At 37.7% G+C, this 9,075-nt stretch overlaps 1 long non-coding RNA gene across 1 annotated transcript; it reads right to left on the bottom strand.

The window, feature by feature from the left end:
- Positions 1–6,034: 6,034 nt before the first annotated feature.
- LOC135204240 (uncharacterized) lies at positions 6,035–6,446 on the bottom strand. Its single transcript, XR_010312145.1, has 2 exons — positions 6,322–6,446; positions 6,035–6,068 (listed from the first exon to the last, which is right to left on the bottom strand). It is a non-coding gene; the product is annotated as an uncharacterized LOC135204240 (long non-coding RNA).
- Positions 6,447–9,075: the final 2,629 nt, after the last annotated feature.

Raw genomic sequence — 9,075 nt, 5'->3', positions numbered from 1 at the left:
CAAGGAAGGAACAAAAAATGCGGTAAAAACCGATGAATGGAACGATTAAAAAGGAAGATTTGATGTAACCACTGGAAGATGATTATGATGTATGTATGGATCGGGTAGATACAGTCACCAAGTGCCACATGAATACTTTATTGAGTAACATTCAGCCTGTAAACAAGTTTCCAAATTAAAACAAACCTCCAAATTGTAAACAGACACTTAAAATGTAATCCTAATAAAATATGCAAAACAACACAGCAATATTCGTAAAATCAAATACAAACATACAGTATATCCCACTATAACATTGCCAAATTCATCATAAATATAAGCACATATGATTAATCAATACAGTAACTTACACCTTGGCGCTCCATATCAAACTCCCACACATGCTTAACCGGTGCAATGCTGGCCATACACCTCTGCCAGTACACTCTGGACGTATTACCTCTACAAATAAACAAAAACAGAAATCAGCCTACATTTGCACACCAGGCTAGGAGGCCAACCGACACCTGTCAACACACACACATATACAATTATAAATAATTATGATTACATCATACACTCCCCCCACCATAACTCAACATTCACCACGCTCTTCAACAGGAAGTAAAACTATCAGTCTATGAGCGGACCGTTTAATTAACATATCGGTTTGACCTTTGTACTGTGGACCTGGTTTATGCACTTTATACCTCAAGGTTACATCTCGTACATGACCATCACTTCCAGGTACAGCTACGGCAACTTCAGCCATTTTCCCATGCACCCTTTACAATATTGTTTTCCTGTATAAGTACAATATCACCTGGTCTTAAATTCCTACGCTGAGTATGCCATTTTTGCCTAACTAAAAGTGAAGAAAAATAATCTCGATGCCACCTCTTCCAAAAAGAATTTACAATCTTCTGCATAAACTGAAAACTTTGCCTTGGATTATTACTTTCATCTCATAATCCACTTGGGACTCTGATACCTGTATGACCTAAGAGCAAGTCATTAGGGCAAAGATAAATGCCCAAACTGGGATCAAACCCTGGTTTGAGACCAATTGGACGGCTATTCATTAAATTAGCAATCTCAAACATACAAGTCTGAAGCTCACTCCATGAAAGAATATTAGTACCAACAGACATCATAATACATCTCTTTACAGACTTTATCAGAGATTCGCTGCACCCATTCTCCCATGGAGCATCTGCCAGACTTGTTGAATGTCCAAACTCATTCCCGAAAACACTACCAACTCTAAAATTTGTGTCATATTCCAGTTCCTGGCCATAGTTCGCAATTCTTTGTTACCTGCTACTAACTGTGTGCCTCCATCTGAATGCATACGCTTTGGAAATCCTCTTATGGCGACAAACCTACGTAATGTCATTAAAAAATTCTCTGTATCATAACCCTCTGCTAAATCTAAGTACACAGCTCTACCCACCATACAATTAAAGATTATCCCATAAACCCTTTTTCTAGTGCGCCTTTTGACCATGTCTTTCACAATAAATGGTCCGAACAAATCAATAGCTGTATTAAAAAAGGGTGGGGCGGGTTGAAGTCTCTCAGATGGACACTGACCCATGCATTGCTCTTCAGTCTTCTTAGCCAATTTACAACAAATGACACACCGAGCCTTCACTGACTTTATAAGTTTCCTGGCTCCAGGCACCCAAAACTTGGATTGCAATTTGGCTAAGGTTACCTCTACACCAGCATGATCTATCTCATGGATGTGTTTAACATACAATCTTGTGAATGAATGCCTAACAGGTAACAATACAAATGTACTCCTGTTCCAATTATCCTTCAGCCATACTGAAATCCTTTGACCAACACATATTAAACCTTCCTCATTCATCACAGCTCCAAGTCTCTCATATCTCTTTTCCCAGTCAACAGCTATAGTCTTCTGGACCCACCCCACCCATATATCCTCTGCTACTTTCAGATCATCTGAGTGAGGAACTAAAAAGACACCTTTAAATGACCTCAACCTAACTGCCTTCAAAACTCTAGCAGTCACTCTTAAAAGCTTACTGTAACTACCATATCTATTTACAGCAATTGATAAACAGTATTATCCCTATATAGATTACTTTACAATTTTGACTGGAGCAATATTCTGGTAGTTCGAGATCATTTGACTGACTGATGGGCCATTCACTAACAGGTAAACACATAAATGGGGGTCCATTCTGCCATAAAGAATCAGAATCTAAAAGCATAGGGTGTGTAGGCCTTGTAGTTAAGTCTGCTGGATTATTTCCTGAGGATGTCCAAAACAATTCAACAGATTTTGATTTAGTTTGAATTTCTGCTACTCTAGTAGCGACAAAAATATTAAAACTGCTTGACTTATTACAAATTTGTGCTCTGACAATAGATGAATCAATAATATGTATGACTGACTCAAGTTCAATGTCTATTTCCTTCTCAATCACAGTCCTCAACCGGCAGGCCAACACAGCCCCATACAACTCTAACCGTGGGATGGTGAGCTGTCGAGTAGGAGCAATCCTATTCTTTGCCATCAAGAGTTTGCTTACAAAGGGTCCTTCCCTCACTTTCCAACACAAGTACGCACAGGCTCCATAAGCTAACTTACTTGCATCTGCAAAAATGACTAAATCAGGCTTACCAACGGCGTCTTTAGGCTTCACACATCTATGGAACGTCAAAGTTTCTAACTCATACATTTCTTTGAAATAACTTTCTCCATCTTTCATACTATACTGTGGCATTGCTTCATCCCAATCTAATCTTCGCTCCTTTTCACTGATGGTGGTTAGTAAATCGCGCATAAGCAACTTTGCTTTCAAGGTGAATGGCACAATGAACCCAAGGGGATCATATACCGAAGCAGTTTGACTGAGTACCATCCTTCGATTTAACGTATTTGGGAGTTTCTCATCGATTTCTGATTTCTTTATGGGTGGCTCCATTCGAATATTTTTTACTTTCTTAGAGAAATTTATCTTTATCACATAGAAAAACAGGTCCTCCTTAGGATTCCAGTTCAACCCCAGTACCTTTTCCTTATCAGTTTTCAAGATGTTAAGAAAATTATCTTCTGGACTCTCACCTGACATAACCCAGTGCTTGATCTGAAATCCTCCCCGAGATAATATTGCATTAGCTTCTACAATATTTCTCTTAGCCCTTTCAACCGTCGATACACTTGACAGTATATCATCAACATACGAGTTGCGATTGATCAACTCTGCAGTTAGGGGAAAGGATTCATCCATCTCGGTGGTTTTACGTAAGGCCATCATTGCTATTATGCCACTAGGTCTATCACCAAAGGTCACAGTAGTAAGCACATAGTGATCTGGCTCTCTGTCAGTTTCTAAGTCCGCCACAAAAACCTATGAGTATGTTGATCAAGTTCTGAAATTCGTACAGAGTTGTACATTTTCTTAATATCTGCTACGAAGGCCACAGCATGTTGCCTAAAACGTATCAGTATAGCAATCATGTTGTTTAGCACATCAGGGCCCTTTGCAAAGTAATCATTGAGTACGTGACCAAGGTAAGAGGAAGAAGAGTTGAACACAATTCTCAAAGGGGTAGAAACTGAGTCTGGCTTGTGGACTTCATGGTGGGGCAAGTAGTGAACGGGACCATTATAATTACTTATCTCATCTATGTTCAATTTTCTAGCAACTTCCCTATGAACCATATCTAAAATCTGATCATTATATTTTTTAGAGTAATCGCTCCCGAGCTTTATTAACCTTCGTTCAGTAGATTTTAGTCTTCCATATGCAAGGGAAACATTATTAGGGAGTTTGTTAGGATCCTTAATCCATGGATAGCTTGCAATCCAACACCCATTTATTGAATCATAATAAATTAAGTCCTTCTTCTATCTGTTTTAATTCCATTTCCTCCTTCAAGCTATGTTCCCCACTCAATGAACCCTTCCCACATTTACAACCACTACATTTAGGTATACATGAAGTTCCAAAATTTTCAACTGAAAAAAAAATCTTCTAACTGTTTTTGAGAGGTTCTCACTGTATCGTGGTATGATGTCATTGACCTCAGAGCTACAGTCATGTGGCTAATCCTTACCGTTAAGACACTATTAGTACCCATATTCTTATTCATAACTGGATATGAACCTCTTACACACATTCCAAAATTGTTTTGCATTAGCTGTAAGGTATCAATGGTTCTAACCACTTGAGGTATCATGCTACTGTGATCCACGCCAATTAACAAATCTACCTTGCCTGTTGGCCGACAAATTTTCCACTCCTCTACAACAAATAATTTAGCTATCAATGTGGTGTCAAATTCTGCAATGTCAGATGTAATTTCATTGATACCACAAGCTTCAATAGTCCATTCAGTACCAGTCAAATCAGTAATTGGCACATTATAAACTTTACTGTCAAACAGCTCAGTGCTATTTCCAACTTTAGTTACAGTGAGACTTCATCTTTACCTCTCAAACCCAACTTGTTTGCCATCGATGCGTAATCATGGTTAAATTTGAACCTGAATCCCACAATGTTGCCACCTTTTGCCCTTTACTCTGCATATGTCCAATCATCAACAATACTCCCTCCCTCGACAATAAGTTATTTGACCCTCCCTGTACTCGACTGGTGAAATAATTTTGTACAAACAAAGAATGGAGAATAGGGTGGTGACGTCTGCCGCATACTTCATTATTTTGATCTTTAATATGACATAACTCTCTGTTCAAACAGTCCACTACTGACATGTCCCTTTCGTAAGCAGATGAAGCATACTCTATTGCTTTTTAACAGCTCATATTTAGATTTATTATCCAAGTGCTGAAACCCTGAACAATCCAAAATGCTATGGGAAGCTGTACCATGAAACCAACAGTTCTTATTAATGTTAGGTGACATGTTAGGTCTACTCCTAGCTTGATTTGATAAGTTTGAAGCAATTTGGTTCATGTTTACAATACATTCATTTAATTGTTGTTGTTGCGACTCTTGGTTTTCTCTTAACTGCTTAATTGCTTCATTCAAATTATCTGTATAACAGTGATCCTCATGAGTCGCACTGTGCACTGCTGCCCTATCAGTGGTTGTACTTGACCTCACTCCTTCCTGCACATACTCTATTACCTTCCTTTCTTTTTCTAAAAATTCTAATAATTTTCCAATTCCCTTCTCACTTTGGGACTCACTAGCTTTTAAACCCATTCCCTTTTCAATGTTGGGGGTAAGAGCTTTTCTACTAAGCTAATTACAGTAGTGTTATTCATTTCTGATTTAAGATCTAGCTTACACATATCAAGCCATCCCCTCTCCATAGTATTCACCAATTCCACAAGTTTTTTGTTGTTGCCTTCTGGCACAGGCTTAAGGGCTCTTATCTCACACAAAACAGAGTCCACCACCTTTGTTACATTTCCAAATTTTTCATCAAGTCTGGGGAACCATCCATCTTATGGAAATCATCATCAACCCCAAGTACCACTTTCAAGGCTTCGCCTAACAAACACTGCTTAAGGACATATGGATCCTCCCCATAGTTCTTAATCATTAATCTGACAAAGTCCTTTCTAAAGGATGGGTACAGTCTTATTTGTCCGTCAAATCTAGGAGGTTCAAGCTTCTTAACTATAAAACTTTGTGTTGTCTGTTTTTGCTTACCCTTTTCACTGTCTATTTTTGCAAGTATTTGAGAATGTGCCTTACATTTCAACCTATACACTTCAATTATATAATCCTCAGCCGATTCTAATAGGCTAACATAATTCTCATGAGACTCATCAATGCACGAAATAAAATCATCATTAGCCTTTTCTAACCTCTTATAGGCTTCACAGACCTCATCAAATGCAGGCTTCAAAATCTCTGTCGAGTCGTCTTGCTTCACAATCTCGTCGAACAGTTTCAGGGTTCGGTTGAATTTCCTCCTCTCCGATGTACGCACTGTCTTGGCTCGATCCATCTTGACTAGCAGGGATGTGTAGAATGTCCAATCAAGTTCCCTCAACCATGGATAGCAGGTGCTGAATTGTATGGATCGGGTAGATACAGTCACCAAGTGCCACATGAATACTTTATTGAGTAACATTCAGCCTGTAAACAAGTTTCCAAATTAAAACAAACCTCCAAATTGTAAACAGACACTTAAAATGTAATCCTAATAAAATATGCAAAACAACACAGCAATATTCGTAAAATCAAATATAAAATGTAAGCAGTCCATTGTACCCAACACAGCAATAACACTAACTCCATTACAAATACAAACATACAGTATATCCCACTATAACATTGCCAAATTCATCATAAATATAAGCACATATGATTAATCAATACAGTAACTTACACCTTGGCGCTCCATATCAAACTCCCACACATGCTTAACCGGTGCAATGCTGGCCATACACCTCTGCCAGTACACTCTGGACGTATTACCTCTACAAATAAACAAAAACAGAAATCAGCCTACATTTGCACACCAGGCTAGGAGGCCAACCGACACCTGTCAACACACACACATATACAATTATAAATAATTATGATTACATCATACAATGTAAATGAATCTGGTGTCATCGATATAAGTTTGCATTCGTGGAAGCACTATTTTTATGTCTAGCGAAAGGGACTTGATTAGTATCTGGTGGCTGGTTGTAACTACTGGGTTCATTCACCGGACACGCAAGAGGTTATCTTAATTAATTAATCACTAAGCAAAAATCTTAGTGATCAAGTCCACAGGAGGATGGACGAAAGCTTTAAGCTTTGTATATATTTCCATAAATATATTATATCTAGATAAACAAGGACATTACTGTGGATCCCTCTATTGATTTCTTAGAAGCATGGTACACTGTTTATATATATATATATATATATATATATATATATATAGATATATATATAATATATATCTATATATATATATATATATATATATATATATATATATATACGTATATTATAGTGTGCAGCTTAAGTTTATTGACTAAAACACACTTAAGCTCTGTCCCTTTCGAAGTGTAAACGTAATTCGCCATTCTATCGAAAAAAGAGAGACGTCGAGAGAAACAGACATTATATTCAAAGGATGATGATCAGGACGTTTCTGTTTAGTCCACAATTCAGCAAAGCAGTTATTTATCTCCTGCTACACAAAACTTGACTGATAAATTTTAACTGTCCAAGTTTGCTCATTCGAATAAGGACCCTCAAGTTCCAATAAAGCTACTTCATGTTAAGGGAAAATAACTTGTATTTCATATACGCTGCCATTTAAATTAAACAATAAATTTCTTATTTTCTCTCTCTCAACTGAGGGAGTGGGAAGCAGTGTCAGCAGACGAGAATACCAATCGCCATCCCCCACAACCTCAGCCATAACCTCCCCTAACAAACATTCATGCACATTAGTTCCAGGCAAAATCATTCATGAATACTATACATATTACTGTATTGTTATTGCTATATCTAGCAATAACATTTACTCATAGTATCTTGAATATTATCTGTGCTTATATGGGTAGTATATAAGTGTATATATAAATACAGGTATATAAAATTGGTTTCTGATCCAAGAAAGAACCAGAAGTATAGATAAAACACGATTCTGATGGCGGTCACCCATCCAGGGTACCAACCACACCCAAAGCAGCTTAACTTCACTGATCGGAAACCAGGAGTCGTCTCGTCTTAAAAGGTCAATATTCGCACAAACCGACAGTAATTATATAATATAATATATGTATATTATAAAACTTTTTTGGTGCGGCTGTGCATAAATTCCGAACGTATAGGGGAAATCCTTATACGATCAGTATTTATTTGGATTTGGGTCCTACGAGTCTAGAAACTTAACCACCCGGCCATATCTATTTACTAATGGGAACGTCTTGGAACTGCTACTGTATCTAGAGGTTGACCCTATTCCGTGTAAGAAAGGCACCAGGGCCAAAGCAAAAACCTTTAATTTGGAATTGTATTACGTCCTCCTAAATTTTATTATTCCCGATACAATTCTTCCACCAACAGTCCTCTTTTCATGATAAAATCCAGCATGAAATCTACCTTGGATAATATTAATTGCATTCAAACCATTTCATGAACGACCGCTATTGCAAGCAGCCCTCCATCGTCTTAACGATGCGTTTTTGTTTTTCTTCTTTCCAACTTGAATACGACATCCAGTGTAACGAAGATGGCCCGAGATCGCTGCTGTAATTTACAATACTGTATTTTTTTATGAGAATCAACAGTTTTTTTTTTTTATCTTTTAGTCTTTGTTCTTTGTATATGCTGGAGAGGAGGCGAAATGAAAAGCGTCTGTGTTAGATAACATGGCTCTCTTAGGCCTAGTATTACTCAAGACTATGGAAGGCTGCTTGAGATAGTGATGCTCATGAAATGTTTTCTATGAATTGAATATAATACAAGATGGATTTCATGAGTGATTTTATTAAAAAAAGATTGTTGGTGGCAGAACTCCTTGGAATGTTAGAATTTGGCAGGACATGAAATGATTCAAATTAGAGCGATTTGATTTGGCGTTGGTGTCCTTCTTACCCGGAATAAGGCTTGGGATAGCGATCGTTCAAGAAATGCTTTCTCTGAGTTGAATATAAAACAAGGTGAATTTCAAGCGTGATTTGATTAAGAAAATAGATATGCTGGTGGCAGAAGTGTATGGGGAGTAATAAATTTTTGGGAGACGTAATATAATTGTAATTTAAGGCGATGTGATTTGGCCATGGTGCCCTTCTTATCCGGATTAGGGGTAATCATTTAGATACAGTAGAAGTTCTAAGACTCATCTATCAGTAAATATGTATGGCCGAGTGGTAGAAATTCGCGACGAGAACCCAGAAGAGAGTAAATACTGATCGTATAAGGACTTCCCCTATACGATCGGAATTTATGCACAGCCGCACCAAAAAGTTTTATAATATACATATATTATATTATATAATTACTGTCGGTTTGTGCTAATATTGACCTTTTAAGATGAGACGACTCCTGGTTTCCGATCAGTGAAGTAAAGCTGCTTTGGGTGTGGTCGGTACCCTGGATGGGTGACCACCATCAGAATCCTGATTTACGCTTA

This window comes from Macrobrachium nipponense, chromosome 24 (assembly GCF_015104395.2).
Source record: "Macrobrachium nipponense isolate FS-2020 chromosome 24, ASM1510439v2, whole genome shotgun sequence".
NCBI lineage: Eukaryota > Metazoa > Arthropoda > Malacostraca > Decapoda > Palaemonidae > Macrobrachium > Macrobrachium nipponense.
Note: the sequence above shows the minus strand (reverse complement) of the source record. Positions and strands in the feature narration are given on the sequence as shown.